At 54.6% G+C, this 11,375-nt stretch overlaps 1 long non-coding RNA gene across 2 annotated transcripts; it reads left to right on the plus strand.

Moving 5' to 3' along the window:
• Positions 1-3,562: 3,562 nt before the first annotated feature.
• On the plus strand, positions 3,563-6,123 carry LOC124989595 (uncharacterized). 2 transcript variants are annotated; one of them, XR_007109591.1, is made up of 4 exons: positions 3,563-3,690; positions 4,726-4,850; positions 4,934-5,010; positions 6,021-6,123. It is a non-coding gene; the product is annotated as an uncharacterized LOC124989595 (long non-coding RNA). The 2 variants fall into 2 exon arrangements; XR_007109590.1 differs by having other exon boundaries at positions 5,668-6,117.
• Positions 6,124-11,375: the final 5,252 nt, after the last annotated feature.

Consider the following 11,375-nt stretch of genomic DNA (forward strand, 5'->3'; position numbering starts at 1 on the left):
AAAAAAAGGATCCTAATCAAATCAAGTCAAATGGACCTTGACTCCCAGTGTCATGTGGGAGCTCAGAGTGAACTTCCCCCAGCACACAGCACAAGCAGGATGGCCTGGGAGGAGAAGTGGAGGTCTGAGCCTCCGACCCTCAACCAGGGCCTGGGCCCAGCCTAGAGCAGGGCCAGTGGCTGCCTTGGCCCCCGCTCCCACTCTGGACGAAGGATCCTGGAATCAGAGGTGGGGTAGGCTCCCTGGTGGACCCTCTGTGGAGCTGGAGACCTGAGATGCTGCAGTGCACATGTCCCAAGGTTGCACATACACAGGGCCAGGAATGTTTATTTTTCCTTATTGACTTTCTCCAAATAAACCCCTGGCCAGCAGAAAGGGGCTCCCGGCAGCAGATGTTTACCCAGTGTTTGTGATAAAGCGCCTTCTCCATAGCAACAGGTGGCAATGTGCAGCTCTTGGGGAACCTGGCAGGGCCTCCCAACAGGACTGTGCTTACTCAAAGGGAAAAAAAAAGGCAGAGAGGGAAGGAAGGAAGGAAGGGAGGGAGGAGGTAGGGAGGAGGGAGAGACAGAGGAGGAAGAAAGCACAGAGAAAGAGCCATTGGGATGCCGGGGGCTGGGAAGTGAACAGAAGGAAGGAAGGAAGAACAGCAGGTCAAAAATGGAGTTCAGAGGACTCTATCCTCAGGGAGGCTGCCACGAGAGTTCCACTGGGTCCAGTTCAGGAAAAGGCCATCTGTTGTGCAGGGAAGCGTGTCCCGTGTTGGCTTGGGTGCCTGTGAGCAGGGCCACTTGCAGAGGAGCAGTGGGTACCTGCTCACCGTGTGAGTCCAAGGAATTGTGTATTCAAGTTTGTGTGTATGTGGTGTGTGTGTGTGTGTGTGTGTGTGTGTGTGTGCCCTCTGCACTGGGACTGGAGGTGGTATGTGTTTCCTAGAGCCATTGTGGGGACATACAGACATGGTGTCTCAAAACAACAGAGGCCGGGGCTGTAGCTCAGTGGAGAGCGCTTGCCTAGCATGTGTGGGGTACTGGGTTTCATCCTGAGCACCGCATAAAAATAAATAAATAAAATAAAGGCATGCTGTCGATCTACAACTAAGAACAAAACAAAACAAAAAATTGCAGAGGGATCTCTTCCTTCAGTTCTAAGGTCAGAAGTTTGAGACCACTGTGTCACCAAGGTTGGAAGGGAGACTGTGCCCCTGCATTCCCCCTCCTGGGGACTATGTTCCTTGGCTTGCAGGTGAGTCCTTTTAATGTGTGTTTCTGTGGCTGTGGCTAAATTTCCCTCTTTTCATGAGGGCACCAGCCCTAATCAGTATGACCTCATCTTAACTTGATTTCATCTGCCAAGATCCTATTTCCAAAGAACGTCACATGCACAGGGACTGGAGGTTAGAACCTGAAGGTATTTGGGGGGACACAATTGTACCCTCTGCCGGGAGGGTCAAGATAAAAGCAGGGATGACTGCACACAGACTCTTAGAGAGCAGGCAGCTCTCTCTTGTTCTCCCCCTTCCTTCTGCGAGGGAGAAGTGGGGGTCCAGAGTGACGGAGGGAGCTGCCTCACCGCCTCAGAGGGCTGAAGTCCTCCAGCAGCAGGGAGAGGGGGACTTGGGCATGAGGAGGGGTGAGAGGGTGACCTGGGAGCTGGCACCCATGTCCTTGACTCACTACTTGTGTGATCTTGGAAAAGTTATTTCGTTCCCCCAGTGCCTGTTTCCTCACTGGAATAAAAATACCCATGTGGGAGAGTCCTGAGAGTAGCGAGTCACTTAGGACGGTGCCTGCCGTGTCGCGGGAACTCCCAGAGCATGGGCCATGATGAGTATTACTATTTTTTAGTTGTAGATGGACACAATACCTTTATTTTATATATTTTTATGTGGTGCTGAGGACCAAACTCAGGGCTTCACACGTGCGAGGCAAGCGCTCCACCACTGAGCCACATCCCAGCCCCACATAGACCATTCTTGTTCCTTCCCATGAGCCTTGGTTTCTCCAGGGGAGCGTGGAGAGCCACTTGGGAATGCCACGGCAGCACGGTGTCCACTCCTGCAGATGTCAGCCTTTGTTCCAGGAGTTGAAGCAGTGACCAGGTACCCAGGGGGTACAGTTTGACATGGGTACAGCCTCGGCAGATTTTGTCCCAGAAGCCTGATGTGGGCGAGGTATGAGCGGGGGATCTTCAGGGGGACACGGGGCACGCTGCCTGAGCGGATAGGCGCACACCCACCCTGTGCCCCAGCTCATCCGGACGCTCACACGAGGAGACAGCCTGCACGGCAGTGCCGCACCTGATGCGGGTGAAGGGATCTGTGACCAGGCTGAAAGGACACACGCTCATACACACACACACACACACACACACACACACACACACACTTCAGAAACATCCCCCCACAGGTAGGCACAGACACAGGCTTCAGCCACAGGAAACCCATATACCATCCCCTGGGTGCCAAGAGTCGGCACAGCACACCAAAGCCCAACATTATTTGTTCATGCATAAGTCCTTCCTGAACACCTACTATGCATCAGGTATTGCTCTAGTCCCTGGAGAAACCCCAGAGGACAAACAGGAGATTACATTTTCATCCAGGAGACAGCAAGAAAAATGAAAAAGTGAATTACATTGTACGGCAGAAGGAATTTAGCACCATGGCGCACGGGAAGGGGGCGGCAGGGCTCCATCCATCTCCCTGCTAGGCTGCCCTGAGGGCCCAGTCCAGCTGCTCACCCCCAGTGGGGCGGCTGGGGACAGCGGCTCTGGGATGCTCCCCGGCCTCTGTCAGGGTCCCTACAGTGGCGTCTCTCCCCCGGGACGCACTGCTCTCTCATGCAGCATGTCATCCCCTCGTTACTATTCTAATCCTCATTACCGAAACGTCCTCGCACTCAAACGCAACAACCACGCAGCCTGGCTGTTACACAGCCCTGTGGGGAGACAGGCCATGTTTGTGAGCTGCCGGAGAGAGCAGTCAGAGCAGCGGGGAGAGCTGACGCCTCCTGCAGCTGGGGGGGCGCTGCGGGTGTCAACGATTTCTTCCCTCTGTCCTCCTCTGTCCTGTTATCAGCCCTACCAAGGAGGATAATTGTTTACTCTAGTGTGTGCCTGCCACCCACAGATCCACCAGGACCTCAGAGCCTGGCCCCGCCCTCCCCCTCCTCCATCTTTTCAGTCAGCCACCTGCAAGAGTGTCGGGCACACAGTAGGTGCTACATAAATGCCATTTGAAAGCAGAGCAGGATAGGAATCAAAGCAAATGCAGGGTTCGGTGGGGCAGAAGCATGGCTGGAGGGTGGGTAACAGGAGGTGGGAAGGGTGAGAGGAGATCAGAAGGCTCCCCTATTCCTGCCCCAAACAGCTAGTCCTTGACCCACCATTATAGGCTCAGCCCTTGGGCCAAGCCTGTCCTCCTTTCCCAAGGATCTCTTATAAAAGGCAAATGTATCCCTGTGAAATACAAGTACTTGGTGACCAACATCGTGGTGGTGAATGACCTTGGCCCAGTCCTTGAACTTTGCTGGGCCCCAGCGCCCTGGTCTGTCCTGTGGGATATGATTCCTGCCTTCCTCTGGCTGTGGACAGGGTGACTGAGTGGCTCCTCCCACTGCGTCCAGCACTGCACCCAGCTGGCAGGGACTTCTCCTTGGCACATGGCAGGCTGGTCACCCTGTGAAGCAGGTAGGCATATTCTTCCAACAAGACAAGCCACTGGGGCAGGACGGAATGAAGGCGAGCTGCTTGGCTAATAGATTCCCCAGGGCCGGCAGGCCTCAGCCTTGCTGAAGAGACTGGTGGGCCGGGTTGGGGCCTGAGGGATTTGGAGACTCTGGCAGCTGGATGGGCTCAGGCCCCTGTGACAGATCTCTGCAAGCTGAGGCACAGGGCCAGTATCTGTGGAGAGGGTACCTGGGAGGGGGAAGCGGGAAGGTGAGAAAGCGGGACGGCAGGTTTACTTCCGGCCCCGTGCGAGGAGCACAGGGGAGACAAGTAGAGAACAGAGCCCTCAAAGTTTCCAGCACATTCCTGCTAAAATTAGCCCCATCTTGCGTACGCGGCTCTATATTTAAACTCGAGGCCTGTCAGAGGCACTGCGCTGGGCCGCCAGCACATGCCAGCGGGTTGGGGCCCCGTGTGCTGCAGAGCTGCTGGGGCGTCCCTGGGCATGAGCAGGCTGCCTACCCACACCTGTCAGTGCAGAATCGCATGGGATGCATGAGCAACGTGTGAGGCCTCCTGCTTCCTGTCCCAGTCTTTGGGTCAGAACCCTGGCAGGACAGACAGACACACAGGCATAAGGCAGCCACAGGCGGAAGGGATGGGGGCAGACAGATGGAAAGACCACTCTGGGGGAACAAAATGAGGAGAAAGAAGCCAGAGGGGGGGAAGGGGCGAGGGCAGAGTAAATGGTATCTGGAAAGTTCGACAGAAGGAGGCAGACAGCACTCCCCAGGCACTGTGAGGGGCAGGTGGTCCGGTGGTTGTGCCCCTGTCCAGAGGTGGTGGGCAGGGTCTCCAGGGAAGCTCAGCCTCCCAGAGGAGCTTGGTCCTCCCCACCGTGCACCCCTGCTGTGAGGGTGGGGGAGCCAAGCTGGTCCCCTCCTTCTGCCTGCTGCCCGCCCTCTCTAGGGAGGGCGCCGGCTGATAAGAAGCGACTTTTACCTGAGGCCTGGAACATTAACTTTGACACTGAAAAGGGGATATTTTATTACCCAGGAATATTTCTGCATCTCTTCAGACACCTTCTCACGTGGTCCTACCATGAGCTGCCAGTCTCTCCAGAGGACGCAAACGGCTGTCTGTTCAACTGCTGCTCCAGCCCTAAACATGCCTCGAGGAGGGTATTCTATTTTATTTTGGGTGCCAGGGATTGAACCAAGAGTGCTTAACCACTGAGCTCTTTTTATTTTTCATTTTGAGACAGGTTCTTGCTCAGTTGCTGAGGCTGGCTCTGAACTTGTGATCCTCCTGCCTCAGCCTCCAGAGTTGCTAGGATTACAGGTGTGCACCACTGTGCCCGGCAAGGGGGTATTTTGTATGGGGCGAGTGTCTCTCCTGAATGGCTGACCTCCCCCTGCTTGCCCTGCTGTTTTGCGTGTGCTCACCTGCACATGTGTGTGCCTGCGTTTGTGCTTGTGTGTGCAGGTGTGCATGCTGGGGACAGGCGAGGTGGTCTATGAGGTCCCCCAACAGGCCCTTCCTGCGGCAAGTCCACTCTGGTCACCAACCTGCAAACAGCCTCAGAAATCAGGGTCCACACCTCTTAGATTATGGATGGGACAACCGAGACTCACAGAGGGGGTGTGGTTAGCCCAGGGTCACTACTAACGTGGGTCTGAATTCTGGTTCCAAACTTGCCATGTGTGTCTCTCCTTTGGAGCTAAGCTCCTATCATCCTTAGTATGCTCTGGTCCTTTCTATCTGAGGCCTGGCTCTGATTTTCCAGGTAAGATAACCTACTGTCCTGGTTTTCCTGTGACTGTCCTGGTATGAGCAGGACATCCAAGCTGGGATGGTCGGTCACCCCGTTTCCAGGTTTACAACAATTTCCCCTTTTTTCTGGCTCTCAGAAATAGTTGTCAGCTTCCTCCACAGACTCAGTTCCCTTTTCCCACTCATACTAACTCTGAAGATGACACTGTTGTACCCATTTGACAGGTGATAAAAGTGAGGTGCAGGGAGGTCACATGGCATGCCCTGCTGAGGCAAGAGCCAGGATTTGAACCTGAATGCCCCATTCCCGAGGGACTCTCAGCCACTGGGCATCCCACCCTCGAGCCCTGCATGCCTAATATACAAGGTCTCCTCCTTCAGCCAAACTCAACCAAGCAAAGTCCCATGTCTCCTGAACCCCAGTGCCTGGCGTCGAGCCCGGGATGTGAAACACGCTGAGCCGGTGCCTGGCCTGGCCTCCCCTGCTTCCTTCTCACACCCCAGGCCACTGTCCGTAGGGCAGCAGGCCTTCCCAGTCCTCTTTCTCGCTCCCGTTTGGCGTCTTCTTGGCCCCTTAGCCCTGTTTTTCAGTCTCGAAAGCAGCTACTTTCTCGTGAGCCAGCAAAGTTCAGAGGAAATCCACGCACATGTTCTGAGAGTTTCCAGACTTGGTCTTTGGCCACCTCAGCCCCGCCCTCCACGCAGACCCAAGATGGAAGCGCCCCAGACTCGGACTCAGCAGCTGAGCCCCGAGGGCGGCCTCTGGCTTCTGGGGCCTCCGCGGCAGCCACCACTCCTGTGCAGATGTAATCCCCACGGAGGGGACGGGTGGTACGACTCTTGCGGTTTACTCTGTATCCAGAAACCCTTAGTGAAATTACAGCTTTAATTCAATACAGCTGGCTGTACGTTATATTCCGTATAATTATCGTGTTATTATTATTATCACTTAGACAAAAGTTCAAACAAAGTTTATTGTAAATACCGTTTGACAGAAATAACTGGAAGAGTGGAGGGCTATTGGCTTGCCTGAGTGACAGAGGGGAGCGGCCACTGCTGCTCCATGGGAGACCAGAGAAGGGGTCTCCTGGGGGTCCAGGTGGCAACCAGGCAGCAAGCGCTCTGGGTTGGGTGGGGCGAGGCAGCCCTGCCACCTTGGGCAAGTCCCCTCCCACCTCTAGGCCCCAGTTCCCTTCTCTGGGGAGGAGAGGGGCTTCTTTAAGGCTACGATTATTGACTGAGACCTACTATGTGACGGCCCAGTTCTAGGCCTTGGAACGCAGTGGTCGACCAAGCAGACAAAAGTTCTGTCTTCATGGAGCTTTTATGTTCCAGTGCGAAGAAGGAAAGCAACCAAGAAATGCACAAATAAGTGTGCGTCGTATGTCAGGTAGCAATGAGCGACCTGAGGAAACTGAGTAGGATCAGGAGGTCAAAGGATTTTGGAGCAATTGGTGGTTTCAGGAAAGACCCTCCAAAGGGGTACACTGGAATAGGGGCTGGATAAAGTGAAGGAGTGATCTGTGAGAAGACAAAGTGGAAAACACTCCCAGCAGAGGAAGCAGCAAGTGCAAAGTCCCCGAGGCAGGAGCCTAGTTGACATGTTAGAGGAATAATGAGGTCAGCGTGCTCAGAGAAGAGGAAGGGAAGAGAACAGGGGTAGGAGATGAGGTCAGAGGGAGAGCAGGGCACAGAGGGTAAGGCCATGATCTGATTAGATTCAATTCAAACTAGGATCTTCAAAGTTCCTTCTAACTCTGACTCTCCCTGACTCTAAGGCCCTCTGCTGTGGAACAAACCACACAAAACTTGGTGGCTTAAAACGAGTTTAGAATCTCTTCCATTTTTGTGGGTGACTGGGCTCAGCTGAGCGGTTCTTGCTTAGGGTCTCTCATGTGGCCCACATGGCCACTGGGCCTGGAGTCACCTGAAAGTAGGCGGAGTAGTCCCCACTGTCCGCTTCTCTCCTGTGACCAGCATCTCAGTGGGGGTGGAGGCAACAGCTGGGCTCGTGATCAGGTGCCTCTTTTTCTCTTTCCTTTTCGTCCCTCTCCATGACTGGCTTGGGCTACCTCACCATGTGGTGGGCTGAGGGTAGTGGGTTACTTAGTGGTGCCTGACAATGACACGTCAGGAGGCCCATGCAGAAATTGCAAGTTTTTTTCTGGCCTAGCCTGGGAAGTCACACAATGTCACTTTTGCCACATGATCACAGGTCATCCCAGATTTAACATGAGAGAGGCCAGTTCTACACAGGGGCATGGAATTGAGGAGGCACACTGTTCAGGAGCCAGTGGGACCTGAGACTGAACCTGGGCTGGCTTTGCTCCTGTGGACTCTGGCTTCCTTGGTGGCTCCAGAAAGATACTGCAGTCAGACATGGTGGCGCGTGCCTTTGATCCCAGCAACTCTGGAGACTGAGGAGGGAGGATCGAAAGTTAAAGTTCAGCCTCGGCAACTTAGTGAGACCCTGTCTAAAAATAAAAAATAAAAAGGATTGGGTATGGGATGTAGTTAAGTGGCAAAGTGCCCCTGGGTTCAAGTCTCAGTACCAAAAAAGAAAGAGAGAGATAATGCTATTTGGGCACATCGGTGCCCACCTGTGATCCTAGCTACTCAGGAGGTTGAGGCAGACGGATCACAAGTTTGAGGCTGGCATGGGCAATTTAGGCAAAACCCTATTTCGAAATTTTAGAAAGGGCCAGGGTGTAGCTCAGTGTTAAAGAGGTACACTTTCCAAGCCTCTGCAACGTCCCTTGTCCAGGGCATAGCAAGTGTCTGAACTGGTTTGCAGAAAGGCACAGGACAAAAGCACCTTTTCTTTTTTCTTTTTCTTTTTCTTTTTTTTTTTGGTGCCCTGGATTGAACGCAGGAACCCAGGGGTGCTTAACCACTGAGCCACATCCCCAGTCCTTTTTTTTTTTTTTTTTTTTTTGGTATTTTATTTAGAGACAGGGTCTCACTGAGTTGCTTAGCACCTCGCTTTTGCTGAGGCTGGCTTTGAACTCGTGATCCTCCTGCCTCAGCCTCCCGAGCTGCTGGGGTCACAGGCGTGTGCGTCATGGCACCCAGCCCAGAAGCAACTTTTCAAGGTGTGGAAGGAGAGGGTTTGCCCAAACACAAACACAGCCCTTACAATCCAGCTGCAGACCTATGATGCTTTTGAACTGAAAGGAATCTTCAATATCAAACCTAAAACATATGCATGGATATGAGATCTGAAGCCCAGAGAGAGGCAGGGATTTGCTTGGGATCGTCACATTAACTCTGGAGCACACTGGTGGGATTTGTAGCCCAAAGTTGCCTCATGACCATGGGTAGGGCCCTTACTGAGGTCTGAGCAGGGTGGAAAGTCCACATGAGGGGCAGGAATGCCAGGGGACCCCAGCTCGGCGGCTCCAAGCTCGGGCTGTGTGTGTGCGGTGTGCAGCTCACAGCAGAAGGGGGAGGGGAGGGGTGGGCGCGGACATGAGCGCCCCCTCTAGGAAGAGGGGACAGGGCTCTTCCAGGAGTGGATGGCACTGTGAACCAGGCAACAGGGGACCTTAGCCTGTGGCCTTGAGTATCGCATTCTGCCCCCAGGAGATCCAGAGTGGAATGCAGCCATGACCGGTGCTGTGGTCCCCAGTGGTTCTTATGCCAGGGAATGGGCTGGGAGGAATGGGATTAAAAGGGACTTGCCTATTGGAATTCCTGGGCTTCTGGAAGGCCTGGGCTCCAGGCTGGCTAAGTTCGGAGTGACTCGATATTGAACTCCAGCTCCTAAGGCAGGAGGGAGGGTCTGCCGAATTTCCTCTGGGGCCTCAAACCCGTGCTCTCCTGGTTGGGGGACGGGGGCAGACAGTTCCTGGGGACCTGTCTCTGCTGTGCTGACTCCTTCCAGGCCTGTCACCTGGCGGGGAGCGGAGAGCAGGTTGCTAACTTCTGCTGACACTGGCAGGGGCCGCCGCTCCCAGCCTGATCCCTCATGGCAGCCACACTTGCACAAATCTTTAATTGTTTAGTTTAAAGAATTGTGTTTTGACCGCGAGGGGATTTTGGCTGGAGCTCAAGAAGTGATAATGATATTTCGCTGCCAAGACGTCTCCTTGGCTCTGCGCGTGTTAATGTGCACTTTCAAGACGCTCCAATTAACTGCATCAGCTCTGGGGAGAGAAAGGGAGAGGGAGCCGGCAGGGGAGAGGAGGGAAGGACGCTGGGGAAGGCAAGCGGGGAGCAGACAGGCCCCCCCAATCTTTTTATTAGCAAACAAGTGGGGGTGGGGGGGTGGGTGACAAAGTTCTCAAAGACTCGCTCAGTGAAGGGGTGTCTCCTGCTTTGGAGGGGGAGACCTGGGGAGATAGAGGCCCAGGGGCGCCTCCTGGCCTGCTGTGCTCCAGGTGGATCTGCTTCATGGCCCCCACTAGCCCTAGCCCTCCCCTTCCCCCCCTTGGCCCTCTGCCAACAGGCATTCAGCTTTCCCTTGACTCAGGGAGAAGGCAGAGCTGGTAGAGATCCCGGACCCCCACTCTGTTCCAGCCCTCACCCCATCACCACCTGGACCTCCTCTCTCCACACTCCAAACACGCAGGGCAGGGCTGGTGGACTCACCTGGCACTTACCGTTCCTTCTTCTGAGAGGGCTCTTCACCAAGATATCTGTCACCATCTCTGTGAAGCTATATCTAAAATTGCAGTCACTCCCGAGTCCGGCTTGCTCTAGATGGCACTGATCACCATCTCACATAGGATGTACCTATTCAATAATTAGTTAATTTTGAGGTCCCCAGGGGGTGCTTTACTACTGAGCTACATCCCCAGCCCTTTTTATTTTTTATTCTGAGACAGCGTCTTGCTAAGTTGCTCAAACTGGACTTGAACTTGGATCCTCCTGTCTCCACCTCCAGAGTTGCTGGGATTACAGGTGTGCCCTGTTGCCATGAGCTCGCCTATTTATTTTAATATCTATCTCCACCACTGGACTGTGTCCCCTGAGGGTAGGTTTTTGGGTTTTGTGCATGGCTCCATTTTATTTCCAGAACAGAGCCTGGTGCGTGGGAAGTGTTCAGTTGCTATCTATCCATTGCTAACTGGATGAACGAACTTGGTTCATTCCTGCCATGCCTTCTCCAACACATTTCCAGACTTTGAGTCTCAGCTCCATCTCCATGTGCACCCCTCACAAGCCTGCCACTTCTCTGACCCCATGGCCATAGCCCTGTCTTTACCCTCAGTCTCACTCTGACTCACCCAGATTCAAGCCTCAACCTTGACCTTCACCTTATTGGTCTCCACTGGTATGACTGACCCCTCTCCCCGTTCACTGGGCTCCTTAATTAAATGTCCTCAGCCCTCCCTGGAGGCCTGAGTATCCAAGGGCTTTGAGATTCCACTTCACCTGGACCTTGGGGCAGGCCAGGACAGGAGGGGGTCCCTCTGCAAATCCCAAAGGGGACGGTGCCAGATCCCAGGTGAGGCCGGCCTTGGCGGGGCTGGGGCTCGTGCCCTAACCTCCTGCACACCACCAGGGTATCCCCAGCGTTAGAAGGGTGGGCAAGGCTTCCTGGCAGCGTCTCCATGGGGTCTGGCGCTAGGAGGCTCTCCCTGGTCCCTTCACTGTCCCGGGTGGTGGTGGGGGACCGGGAGGATGGCTGTGCCTGTTCCCAACACAAGCACGAAAATGACTTTTCCACGTGCGGAGCCTCCCCCCATCCGTGCTCGCACACATTCTCACACTCTGCTCTAACTCAGAAGCATCTAGAATCTCAAGCTCACTCCAAAGCTGAGGTGCGAGTGAAAGCGAAGCCTTCCTTCAAAGCAGCATCCGCCCCCAGGGACACCCCTCTAAAGGGGACCCCGGCGAGGTGGGGCCCGAGGGCTGCCCGGGCCAGAAGGATGGGTGCGGGCCGGGCGAGGCCCGGGGCACTGGCGACAACCTCTGGCCGCCCCTCCTCC

Source organism: Sciurus carolinensis, chromosome 7, assembly GCF_902686445.1.
Source record: "Sciurus carolinensis chromosome 7, mSciCar1.2, whole genome shotgun sequence".
NCBI classification, from domain to species: Eukaryota; Metazoa; Chordata; class Mammalia; order Rodentia; family Sciuridae; genus Sciurus; species Sciurus carolinensis.